The sequence below is a fragment of the Narcine bancroftii genome, chromosome 4 (assembly GCF_036971445.1).
Source record: "Narcine bancroftii isolate sNarBan1 chromosome 4, sNarBan1.hap1, whole genome shotgun sequence".
Classification (NCBI taxonomy): Eukaryota; Metazoa; Chordata; class Chondrichthyes; order Torpediniformes; family Narcinidae; genus Narcine; species Narcine bancroftii.
In genome coordinates this window covers 247618535-247632075 of record NC_091472.1, presented here as the reverse complement: position 1 = coordinate 247632075, position 13541 = coordinate 247618535, and positions in this window count along the sequence as shown.

Below are 13541 nucleotides of genomic sequence, written 5' to 3'. Positions count from 1 at the left end.
GACCAGCGACTGGTGTTTAATAATGCAAAAAGGGGAAAAATGAAGAATGATAAAATGGCTAGGTGGAGGATCAAACTCTCCATCTATAATTATGACATAGCATACAGTGTAGATACTCTCAATGAACCTCCAGATGCCCTGTCATGGGGAAGCTGTGCCTCTGCACACACTGACCAGTTACGGTCACTGGATGATGAGCTTTTCCACCCGGGCATCACACGCATGACTCCTTTCATCAAGGCTGTAACCTGCCCTACTCTGTTGAGGACATCAGAGAAATGACCAGGTCCTGCCAGGTCTGCGCTTAGTGCAAGCCACACTTCTAACGCCCCGACAAAGCGCATCTGATAAAGGCATCCCGCCCCTTTGAATGACTCAGTGTCGATTTCAAGGGTCCTCTACCTTCCACCAATGGAAACGTGTCCTTTCTCAACATAATTGATGAGAATTCATGTTTTCAGTTCGCCATCCCCTGCCCAGACATGGCCACCACCACAGTCATCAGGGCCTTGCACTCTTATTTTCACCCTGTTCGGGTATCCCAGCTATATTCATAGCAACCGGGGCTTATTATTTATGAGCGAAGAGCTACCCCAGTACCTGCTTGTAAGGAGCATTGCCTCAAGCAGGACGACCAGCTACAATCCCAGGGGGAATGTACAAGTTGAAAAGAGAATGTGACTGTATGGAAGGCTGTGAAATTGGTTTCTGGTCTAAAGGTCTTCCTGTCTCAAGCTGGCAAGAAGTCATACCCACGGCACTCCACTCCATAAGGTCCTTCCTCTGCACGGCGACCAATGTAACTCCTCACGAGCTTATGTTTACATTCCAGAGGAAATCCATGTCTCCTACCTTGGCTCATGGCATAGGGATGTTGTGGTGAATGTCTGCCAAGCTACCTGTCTCCCCTCTGGTGAGCTTTGCTGTACTAACATTGGCTGTGCATTATCTCTACTGTTAAGGACTCTCCCCTTGGGTATAACTGTGTATGCACCCATTGTCTTTCATTATTGTACCATGAGTTTCTGCTAATAAAAGCCATGATAATTGTTTGACCACATCGTCTTTGCCTACTTCGTCAACTGGCACTTCAGGTGTGACCTGCTGAGAAAGTATGTGATGAGAAGCAAGACAGACCCCCTGATCAAGAAGGTCCGCCTGCTGCACACCAAACCAATCTATGTCTACATGGCATACCCTGATGGCAGAGAGGACACCGTCATGATCAGAGACCTGGCACCCACGAGAACTGAGGATCCGATGCCTCAAGTGAGGCAGGAACTACCAAGTACCTCACTCAGGGTCTCAGAGGATGCTGCTCAAGAAGTGGACCAATCCACTCTGCGACCAGAACCAAAGCCCTCAAGACACACTGACCCTTTACCACAAGGGGTCCAGAAAGTTCATGAAGCCCAAAGTCCTCCAGTACTGTGGTGCTCAACCAGAATTACCAGACCCCCTGACAGACTTAACGTAAATATTTGTTTTTTTTTGAATGAATAGTCTCTGTTTTTCACCCACAGGCTCTATTCTGAAGGAAGGGGTGAATGCAGTGAAGTGAAATTAACTGTGTGTTGTTCAGATGGCTGGCTCCTCCCCGGCTCCACCCTCACCTATCCCAATATAAACCCTGGTTTTCCCGCCTGAGGACTATTGTGTCTACCGACCATTGATTGTAAGCCATTAAAAGCCTGTTTGTACTCCTCACTTGTCCCTGAGTGCAATCACTCATGTTATAGCAGGTTTTGCTTTGGTTTGGCCAGAACATGTTGGCCTGAGCACCATTGATAAGTTCGGCCTGTTGGCACCTGATGTGCCTGTTGTTGGAGCAGAGAGCTGATCCAGCTGGCCCAGACCACCCTGGACCCAACTGGAGGCAGACCCTCCAGCCGTACAGAGAGGAGGCCCTGGCCCTGATAAAGTTTAGGAGTCGTTGACAAATTCCCAGCCCAAACATCTCTTCACTCAAGCGGTGAGTGATTTTTAATTGTTTTCAAATGCCTCTGAAATAATTAAAGCATTTAGAAATTATAAAATAATGTGAGTTGTAAGTGCTTATAAACAGTTAAAAACAATAAACTAAAACAAAATAACAGAAATCCAAGACTTGACGACAAATATGTTGGTATTCCATAAGTACTGTCATTGATATAATTAAGCAATACATGAACCGATACACCTACAGTATTTCATGTTGTGACACTTTGCACAGCTGCATTCATTTCTAAATATTTACCATATTATTTCAAAGAACAATATCAAAACCATATAATCTTCTTGGGATGGAAGGCTTTCCACACATCCATTCCTCTGTAAGGAACCATAACACCTTCTTAACTCAATTCTTGCTCAATACCTGTACTGCGCTATTCTGAAATTTGTCTAAGTTCTTATTTATGTATCCGCCAGAAGTTGTTGAATTGGTGTTTACAATTTATCAGCCTGTTGTCGAATTATTTTCTTTCAATGCACTTTAGTGGAACTTCCATCTTAAAAGTGTCAATAATTGCATTAGAAAGCATAATTGATTAATTTGTGTGATGTATTGATGAAGTTTTTCCGTGTATTTCTTTGTTGCTGCATTTAATTTTATGAGTTTGACAATAATTAACTGTACACACATTAAAACTCAATAGTGTGATTGATGCTAAGCCTTCGGTAGTAACCTTTTCCTTCCTTGATGTTCACATGTTGCATCACATTCAATACTGAAATGCAACTGGAATCTCTGAAGCCCTGGAGTTTGACTAGAAGGGATTTCCTAACCCGCACCTCTTACTGAGAGCTCTTCGACCCACTAAAGCATCATTGACTGGAAATGAATTCTCAGAGGCCAGCACTACAAACATCAGATGGTCGCAGAGAAAATGAGTTCCTTGCCCTTGGCCACTTCAGTTGCTGCCAGCCAGGGATGCATTTCCAGGCAATGTCGTGTCTATTGCTGTAAACTTTGAATAATCTTCACTACTTTGACTTCAGATCTGGTATTTCACTTTCAGGGATTGTCTTTGTCCGGTCCTTTCATTCAGACATGTAGAAATTCCATTTGGTTTCATTACATGGTGAAAAGTATGAATCAGTTGGTTCAAATTAAACTACTGAGGCTTCACGTTGTCTAGCAAAGCTGAAATTCTTTCTTCTCCTTTGTATTTTCATTTAGTTTATAGATCAGTGCTATGTAATGAGCTGTCTAAAGTTTTATTGGTTGGCATTTTCTGTGGTCACTGAATCAGAGATCTAATCGTCTAGTGTTGAAATAGAGAAGAGCAATTTTGTCAATTAACATAAATGCTGCCCTCTGTACCTTTCTTGAACACAGAGCCATTCATTCCCCCTCTGCTCACACTCCCGCTTGGCAGGATGTTACTGCCTGTAATAATATTTCGTCCAGGTCTGGGTGTGGCCATGGGCACACGTTTGGGGCCCAGCTTCACCTCCCTTTTTCTCAGGTAGCTGGAAACCTCTGTCTGAGGTTCCAAGCTGAAACTTATGGTTGCCAGACACTTTAATTCTGCTCACCATTCCCACATAGACATTTCTGTAAAGTCCTTGGCTTCGCCCATTCCCCGGGTGAGACCACTTGTAAACTTGAGGAGCACTAAGGGCATGAACATTGACATTTCTACTTTTAGGTAACCCCTAACCCTATCTAGTTCCACTATTTCCATCTCTTCTTTACATCCCTCTCTAGCCTCCTTCCCCCCATGTTCTTTCCTTCATCCTCTCCCACATTCTGTATAATAACCTATCATCTCTTAGCCCCTCCACAGCTCCTTCCATTTTCTCCCCCTTGACATACTTGATATCACCCCTTCCCATTTTTGTCACAATTAAAAATCTCAATTGACAATGTTGTCTTTGGGTTAAACAAGAAAGTGTGTAGATGCTGGAGTTGAGTGCAATTGTACTGGATAATCTCATCAGGTCATGCAGTATCCATAGGGAGTAAAGGCTAACCAACGTTCGAGGTCAGGACCTTTCGTCAGGTATAAGCAAAACCAGGCAAGCACCTGAATAGAAAGGTGGGGGGAATGAGGAGAGGAGGAAAGAGCAGGGGAAGAGAGCAGGCTAACTGGTCATTGGTGGATGCAGGTGGGAGGGCAGAAGAGAAAAAAAGTTGCGAAGTGATAGAGGAGAGGGTAGCTTGTGAGAGGAAAGGGAAACAATTGGGATGGGGAGCTGGATGAAGAGAGACAGAGGGACAAGGAAAATTATAATGCTGTCTAACTATTTCTATCCTTGGATGCTGCCTGCCTCTCAAGATCATGGTTTGGTTAAGATTCCAGTGTCTGCAGTTTTTGTGCTTTTCAGTAAATGCAGCTCATTTGATCTTATGACTGGCATCAGTCAAAAAAGTCAAGTGTATTGCCATCTGATTGAAAAAGAAAAACCCGACGAAACACACAGACACACAACCAGACGTTACACACATACACACAATATATATGCAGGACAAGTATTTCAACAATACAAATGCATAAATAGATATTGTTTCAGATGGTTAGTGTGGGCATCCTCACTGCCCATGAGAAGTTGCTGTTCCTCAGCCTGATGTTTACTGCCTCTGATTCTCCTATATTTCTTTCCCAACGGGAGCAGCTGAAAGATGCTATGTGCGGGGTGGAAGGGGTCCTCGATGATTTAGCGTGTCCTCCAGTCAATGATCGCGGTAGATCATGTCATTGGGGGTTGGAAGGGAGTCTCCAGTGATCCTCTCTGTCACTCTTATGGTCCTGTGGATTGATATCTGATCCATTTCTCTGCAGCAACTGTTCCACACTATGGTGCAACCGGCCAGGAAATTCTCAATAGAATTCCTATAGAAGGTTGGCATAATGGTGGCCAGTAGCCTTGCCCGTTTCAGTCTTCTCAGGACATTCTGTCACTGTTGCACCTTCCAGACAAGGGAAGACATTTTGAGTGTGCATGATAGATTAGTAGTTAAGTGAACTCCACCCTCTACTATAGTTTTGGATGTGTAGAGGAGGTTGGTCGTTCCTGGTCCTCCTGAAATCCAAGATTGTCATCTTTGTCTTGTCCACATTGAGATTCAGAATGTCACTCTCGCACCATTTCATGAGATGTTCCACCTCTTCTCTGTAGTGTTGCTCTTGCTGGCGAGGCTAATGACCGTGATGACACTGTTGGAGCTGGATCTGGTGATGCAGTCATGGGTCAGTAGCATGAACAGGAGAGGGCTGAGCACACAGCCCTGAGGTGCTCAGTTAGCATCAGTTTAGGAATGGCAGGATTAATATTATAACAAGAATGAGACCCCTTGCCTTGTATTTTGAATTTAAAAGAATTGTTGCCATGTAGGATTTTTTTTTGCTTTATAATAGTCACCCAGTTTCCACCCCTTCTGAGAAATGATCAGACTCAGGACTTTGCATGATCTGTCAGTAAAGAATATTTATAATTCTGCACTCACTCCATCAATAACAGCTTTTATTGAAGCTGCTTTCCATGTGTGACAGGTGTCAGCTCTTCACTTCCACAGACTAAATGCTTCTGTTGTCAAGCTATACAATAAACTGATCGGTGCAGTGGTCGGAGTATGGAGAGTTACTGTATGTCAATCTATGATTGATTAATTTGTGGAAGCCTAGTTTTCTTAAACTTTTTCTTTTAAATTTTCTAATTTTCCCTGGGTAAGTATCGTAGCAATAAAAACAACATGGGGCCTGAGTTGGCCAAACTTTTTTTTTTCAATTTGTCTTTTAATTCCATTCACCTCCTCTGGATAAAAGGTGTCACTGAAGTGAAACTCAGCTACACCTCATCTTTCCAGAGCATCTAAATGCTCAAGCTCCCTATTTGACCTTCTTTGCCGTCACCTCAATAAGTGTCACTCCCATTTGTTGCACCCACCTTGATGGAGAAAATTTGTACATTTTGACAACTTAAGTGTTTAGTTTGCAGGTGTCGATAGTTCACAGCCACCATACAGAGTTTCAGTATGACATATTATTGATGGAGGTGGCTTCAGAAACGTAATGACCTTTACTGCTTGAGACAGCCAAAGCATTCCCCTCGCAACTGATTTTGCATTAGGAAGATGGAAGCTGCCGACTGCAGTAATTACAAAAAAGTTTAGAATATTAAAGAAATATATTATCAAATCAGAATCAAAATTTATTGGTCATGAATAAGTCGCAAAATGTTTTGCAGTAGCATCACAGTGTAAACATCCATGTAACATTCACCTTACAAACATAAATAAAAACAGTGCATGGAAAATCAAAGTAAGGCAGTGTCCATTGTTCATTAATCATTCAGAAATCTGATGGTAGCAGTGAAGAAACTGTCCTTGTGCTGCTCAGTGCTCGTCTTTAGGCTCCTGTACGTTTTCCCGATGGTAGCAAAGTGAAGCGGCATAGCCTGGGTGGTGGTGGTCCTTGAGGATAGAGGTTGCTTTCTTAAGACACCAACTCATGTAGATGTCCTCAATGGAATGATGTCTGGTGCCTGTGATGTCGCAGGCCAGGTTAACAAGCCTCTGAAGATTTTTCTTGTCCTGAGCATTGGCACCTCCAAAACAGTGATGCACCCAGTCAGAATGCTTTCCATGGTGGACCTGTAGAAGTTTTCAGATTAACACTCGTTTATTCATGTTCCATCTCTGAGACTCCTCCACTCTCTGTATTATGTCATATGGCAATGTGCTGTGCGCTGACATCAATTGGAAGTCTGGTAGCTCCAGCATTACCAGGATTCTTTTCCTCAGACGGTTCCTCAATACCATGGTAACTTGATTCTGTTCTAGTTTGCTGATGTGGCTGATGAGGTGAATGTGAGAACCAGAGAATATCACAGAAAGGGCAGGAGGTGCCAGTTGGGACAATCATGGGGGGACTGTTTACAAAGTAGTGCCATCATTCTGTGGAGTATATAGGCTTTCTTTGTGAGCTGGATACATAATTCTAATGTCCTCAGTGCCATTCTTATGCCATGCTAAATGCTTCTTCTCCACATTAACTAGTAATGGGCCAGAGATTCACCAGGAGACAATGGGGAAATTGCATTATTTTCAAGGAAGGATTGAGTACATCAATGAATCTTTACCTCTGTCCATCTGGTAACAGCTTGTGTCAGTGTGTGTTCCATGACCCTGATACTGAGCATGTGAATTGCATGGTTTGCTCAGGAACAAAGATTGGGTGTAATTGGCCCCTCATTGCTGGGATTGTTGGCCTGGGTGACGACACCACCGTTGGATCATTTGTCTTGGGGTTAGTGGTATCTTTCTAGTGCCCTGGGATGCTTCATATCATAGCACAGAAGAGGAAAGGGAGAACTGATGCCTAGTGAACTTGGAGTTTTTCACCCAGTCTTAGGTTTTGCACTTTAATCGACCTTGTTGTCAATCGATCAAAAGCTGTGCTGGTACATTACAAGCAATGGTGAACTTCACCATTGATGTCTGCATTCAATGAGAGATTATTCCCCAATTCTTGGAAATGATCCATGTTTCAGGGGTTTGAACTTTATCGTCTGAGGTCAGTGCACTCAAACTGGGATAGCTTGATAGGGGCCCTTGTCTTGAAGGCATAAAAATGTTAAGGCCTGTGCTCTTGTTTGATTTAATAAGTCACCAATGGATTGCCTCCATGTGTGTGCAAATGCAAGTCTTGGCTACATATTGCAGCTTAATCACTGAAGTTCAGGTCACCTTGGTTCTAAAGTGCAGTTGCCATAGGTTGAATGGAAAGGTTAGCATCACTCCCATGGGAGGTTTGGTGGAGATGAGCTAGAACATAGCAGAGTGAATGATTGAAAAGGGTGTTAGGGCAATGATGCAGCTTTGTTTCACACTGTCTTCACTGAGGGTGGCTCTATTATGGAGTTTTGGTGAGTATTGGGACTTGCCTAATACCATGAACAAAAGCAAAAAGGTTGATAGATTTCCGTGGAACACTGAACTTGCCGAAAATTTTGATCTGGATTAACTGATCCAGGCTTATCAAGGCCCAACTACATTCATCAGATCAGGTCTGGTTCACATTCTGACAACACATTCAGTTCAAGTCAGGCGATGTTGCACCATGCTGCCGCATGGCATATTACACTTGTTCGCTGTTCTTGGTCAACAGCGATGTACACATCAATGAATAAAGGAAAGTCTGTCCCTTATACTGGACACAAATGCCTTCAGTTCCCTGGCAGTTTAGGTGTGGAGAAAAAAAAAACATATGTATCCACAGGTTTGCCATGGCAAGTTGGGTTTAGTTGGGTGTGACTTGTGTCCTCAAGCTGACCTCAAACTGGTGGTAGTTTTTTATTTAACAGAGAATTTCCTGGAAACACTCATTTAGTTGCTAACATAAGTTCTGGTCATGTCTCAAACCTCATCTGCTTTCTCCTTAGATGAGGATTTCTTTCCCCTAACTAGATGGAGCACTTGATGGGGTCTGTTCCATTTCTCCTGACTATTCACTGACCTCACTGACCCTTCTCATAACCTGGCTCCAAAAGATTCACTGGCCTAGAAATTTACATCACTGAAGTATTTTGCCAAGTGTAGTGGAATCAAGAACCAGAAGACATAGGTTTAAGATAAGAAAAGAGAGATATAAGAAGAACCTAAGTGGTATATTTTTTTACCCAGAGGGTGGTAGGCATATGGAATGGGCTTCCAGGCAAGGTGGTTGAAGTAGGTACTATTGTAATGTTTAAGAAATATTAGAATGGATACATGTATAGGATGGGTTTTGAGGGACATGGGCCAAACGAGACAGGTGGGACTACTTGGTAGGCATGGTCAAATTGGACTGAAGTGCCAGTTTCCATACTGTATTACTCTATGGCTCTATAACAAATATTGTTGAACACACTGGCAACCATTCAGTTCTGATACTCTAGTAGAAAAATTCAGGTGCGCCAAAGTTCAAATGCTCTGGGGCGAAAACATGGCCAATGAATACTTGCTCTCTCTCCATTCAGCATTATGAAAAACATCAAGGAAAGTCTCAGATATATTTGGGAGGAAGGCAGGTATAAGATTAATGAAAGAGATGGGGCAGTTAAGGTAGCGAGGGGCTAGATATAAGAGTCTTTGATGTCTTGGCAAGAGTCAGGGACAAGTATGGGCTTCAGGTGAAAGATGGGGCAATTGTGGGATTAACCTGAGGGCTTTGGGACCAAAGTTGGTGCATCAATCAGGGAGAGCATTGGGGCATCAGGGCTTGATTGTTCAAGGGTGGTGAAGGTGCCATGCAATTGGTTAGTTAGCTCTTGGTAGCTGATGATGACTGGATTCAGTGTCAGTAAGTCAGTAAGTTGTACAGCTCAAAAAGGGGTAATTTGACCCATCAATTCCATGCCAGCCTTTTGGCCCATCTGCACTAATTCCATTCACTCATGCTGAAAGAGCTGACATGAGTGGTAGGTTAGGGGAAGTCATTACCGTGTGAAGTGAGCAGAAAGGAGAGGATATAGATTTAGGGGCAGAGTAGAGCTGCTGCTCTTTAAATCCAACAACCTGGAATCCTGGCCTCTGCTGCTGTGTGCATGAGCTTGTTTCGTCCCACTGGGACTATATGGGTTTCCTCTTGGATCTCCGCTTGTTCCAAAAATAAGTGAGTAGGTGCAAATTTTCCCTGATCTGTGGGTAAGATGTTGAATCTGGGTGGAGTTGAAGGGAATGTGAAAAATAATAAAATGGGGTTGATAGAGGATTTGGTGTCAATGGGTGGATGAGAGTTGGCCGAAGGACCAGTTTTATTTTAATTTTAACTTGGAGATACAGATATGAGCCCTTCAGGCTCATGAGCCTGTGCCACCCAAATAAACTCATGTGACCAATTACTCTACTAACCTATATGTCTTTGGAGGGTGGAAGGAAACCAGATATGGGGAGACGTATGGGTTTTTATAGAGAGCATCAGATTAGAACCTGGGTCATTAGCACAATATAATAACATTGTGATAACCATACACTAATTACATGGCATCTCCTTCCACTGCTATGCTGATGACACTCAGCTCTATTTCCCCCTGAAGCCCAACGATCAAGCAAAGATAACCAGCCTCAATGATTGGAGGACATAAAGTGTTGGATGGCTCAAAACTTCCTGAAGCTAAATGAAGGCAAATCCGAGATCATCCTATTTGGCTTCCCCAACTCCAGTAAAATTATCTCCAATACCCTTGGTATTGTATCCACCCTCATTAAACCACACGTCAAATCCATTGGTGTGATATTCGCTTCCACCTTCAAGTTTGATGAACAAGTTAATGCAGTAGTAAAAGTTAGCTTTTTCCAGCTCCGCATTATTGCCAAAATCAAATCATTCCTGGCACTGAAAAACCTCGAAGAAGTTACCCACGCCCTCATTTTCTCCCATTTAGATTACTCTCACTCTCTTTATATGGGAATTAGTTAGTTGCCATTATCCCATCTGTAACTGGTGCAGATTGCAGGAGCCAAGAAAAGGGACCATATTGCCCATATTTTTGGCTCCCTTCACTGGTTGCCAGTATGGCTCAGAATAGATTTTAAAGTTCTCCAGTTTGTTTGCAAATCTATTAATGGACTAGCCCCCTCCCACATCTCCCATCTCCTAATGCCCTAATCCACTTCAAGACCCCTCGGATCAGCCAATTTAGGAAGTTTGGTTGCTCCACGCTCAGATCGCAAATACAGGGGAGATCGCATTTTCGCGATAGCAGCCCCCAAACTGTGGAACAGCATTCCTCTATCCATCAAATCAGCCCCTTCCTTTAACTCTGTTTTATTTTTACTCACAAGTGCTTGGAAGTCATTGTTTACTACCATGTTGTATGTACAATTCTAAACCTCGGGGACTTGTTTTATACTGCGCTTTAAATAGCTGTTTAAATTAAGATATAATTTATGATCTGAACAGCACTTTGGTCAATGTGAGTTGTTTTAAATGTTCTATATAAATAAACTAAACTAATCATGGTTCCATGCTTTATAACCTTACAACTCTAAAGGAACAGTCCTCTGTCCCAGGTATGGTTCTCTACCCAATAAAATGGAGTAGCAACAGTAAAGTACAATTGTTTTGATGTCAAATATTCCCCAAAACAATGAGGCTCTGTATCCCACCAATGTTCTGAGTCAGCCATTCTCAATCATTTTTTAGCTATGGTCCCCTTATAACTTTGCTCAAAGTTTATGGGCCCACTTCCCTGTTAAGTACTCAAGTTTTGGTTTTTCTGTACTTATCTCCTATCGATTACATAAAAAACAAAAAAATACTTATGCTATGTGAGGTCAAAAGAAAACAAGGCTTTTACTTAAATGGGCTGTGGGCTTGGGATTTGGGGGGCGGGGTGGTGGTGGGGTGCAGGGCTCCCGTTGAGAAGGGCTGTTCTAAGCAAGCATTCTTGTGGCATTCGCTTCATCGATCAAGCTATGACTGGAGGCAAGAAATAGCTTGTCCACTTTCAGAAGTGGTACATTTGCCGTCTTTTTGCTATTCAAACTTCAACAGAGGTTCAGTGCTTTAAATAATGGAGCAAAGGTAGTTTTGTTTCAAGAAGGGACTTTTAAGATCACTTGAGATAAATAGATCAAGTCAGAAAATTCTTAAGCATCAGAATTCTCCTTCACATTCCATTCAACTTCAACCAGATTCGACCACTTACCCACACATGGGGTAAAATGCCAGAACTTCGAAATAAAACCAGAAATTGTACAATTGCTGATGAAAGGGCATTAACTTAATACATTGGCTCCATTTTTCTCTCTCTTCAGACACTACCTGCTCTGCTGAATCTCCTCTACTCCTATATTTCCGGTTAAGACTACTGAAGCAGAAAACAGCCACTTTGGAAATGTTAGAAATAGAAGTACCTTTAAAGAAATTGCTCGAGACAAAAATTGAGAACAAAGAACATTTATTACAGCAACAATGCAAAGTTGGGTGCTTCCCCTTACCCTGGGAATACACACATACACTGGGGCTCACCCAACTTTTATACAGTTGATTTCAGTATCAGAATACCCTCCCCCTTTCATTCTTCTGCCCCCTGGATGGGTTTGGCAGAGGCAATCCTTCCTGCCTACGTGCAGTTTCAGTATACTTGGAGGACCAGGGGGTATCCTGTCGGCGTCTTCTTATGCCATTATTCCCATTGTCCTTATTCACATCCTAGCCCTTGTCCCCATTCACACCTTCCCGACTCTCAGGGCTACAGTCCCTTCATCTGCAGGGTTCGTTAATCTTGTCTAGGGTTTACTAGTTAAATATGCATACTTGAAAAATCTGTTGTAATGCTTACTAATTATATATGTATAACTTGCTAATACTGTCTAAGGTCTTCTAATTATTTATGCAAGCCTTGCTAATTCTATCTGGGGCTTGGCGACCCTAACTCTACTTCTATTCTCAATTGTCTGTCCTTCTCTCCTTCATTCAGTGAACTTGCTGGTGTAGGAGATTCTTATCTTACTCAGACAGTGTCAGCTTCCTGCCTTCTAATATCCATGTCTCATGTTGTTTGCACTGGCTTCATTCATTTACTTATGTATCAATTTTATTTTCTTCATTTCTTCATGTTCATATTGCAATGTCAATTTTTCTCATCTCGCACAGAAAGACCTTGAGACGTAGGAGCAGACTTTGGCCATCGTACCATGAAGTCTGCTCCTCCATTTGAATAATGGCTGATGTGTATTTCCTCTGAATCCCATACTCCTGCCCTTTCCCTCTAACCTTTAACACCCTTACTAATTAAGAACTTATCAACCTCAGCTTTAAATATATCCAATGATATGCAAAATGATAAACGCAATAAATGTTCAAAAGAAGACAGAGGGGAAGGGGAAAAAATGTCTAGAGTGAAGAGAGTATTTGGAAGATAAATGAAATGGCAAAAATTGACCTGACAAATGCTAGTAGGGTGAATTGAGATGAAATTTTTTTTAGGACAATCAAGTACTTCCCGTGTGAAACTGGATCAACCACTCACTGCCATCAATCATGCTTTTGTGGTTCCTTCCTGTGACCATCTGTCTGAGAAATGATAAGGTGATAGGTTATTTTAAATGCTGACCAGAGCTAATTAACAAGAATGTGCATCTAAAATGACTATGGTTCAATTTTTTTTTCAATGTTCTGTTTAAAAGTCGCACACACAAAATAACTTCAAAGATTCCAAACATGAAGCAAAGGATTCATTGCCAGGAGCCGAAGATCTTCCCACAATAAACTCAAAAATGCATAAAATGAAAACAGATGAATGAAAATGTTCAAAATGAGCTTAATGGGAAATAACAGAATAACATTTACACAGAAAATAATGCTGTGTGATTGAGCAAGTACGAGACGAGCCCAAACCATGATAAAACATATACCAAGCTCAGATCTGGTGAGATACAAAGAACAGTTTAAATGACAAAAACAGGTAATGAGAGCTATGAAATAAAATTAGGATCAAGACATTAAATGAATAACAATAAACAACTTTTTTCTGTGAAATTGTACAAGAGCAAAAGCCCCTTGAAAAACTGTGAAAAAAAATAAAATAATGGTAGTTATGCTGAGTAATTACTTTTTGGCAGTTTTTAC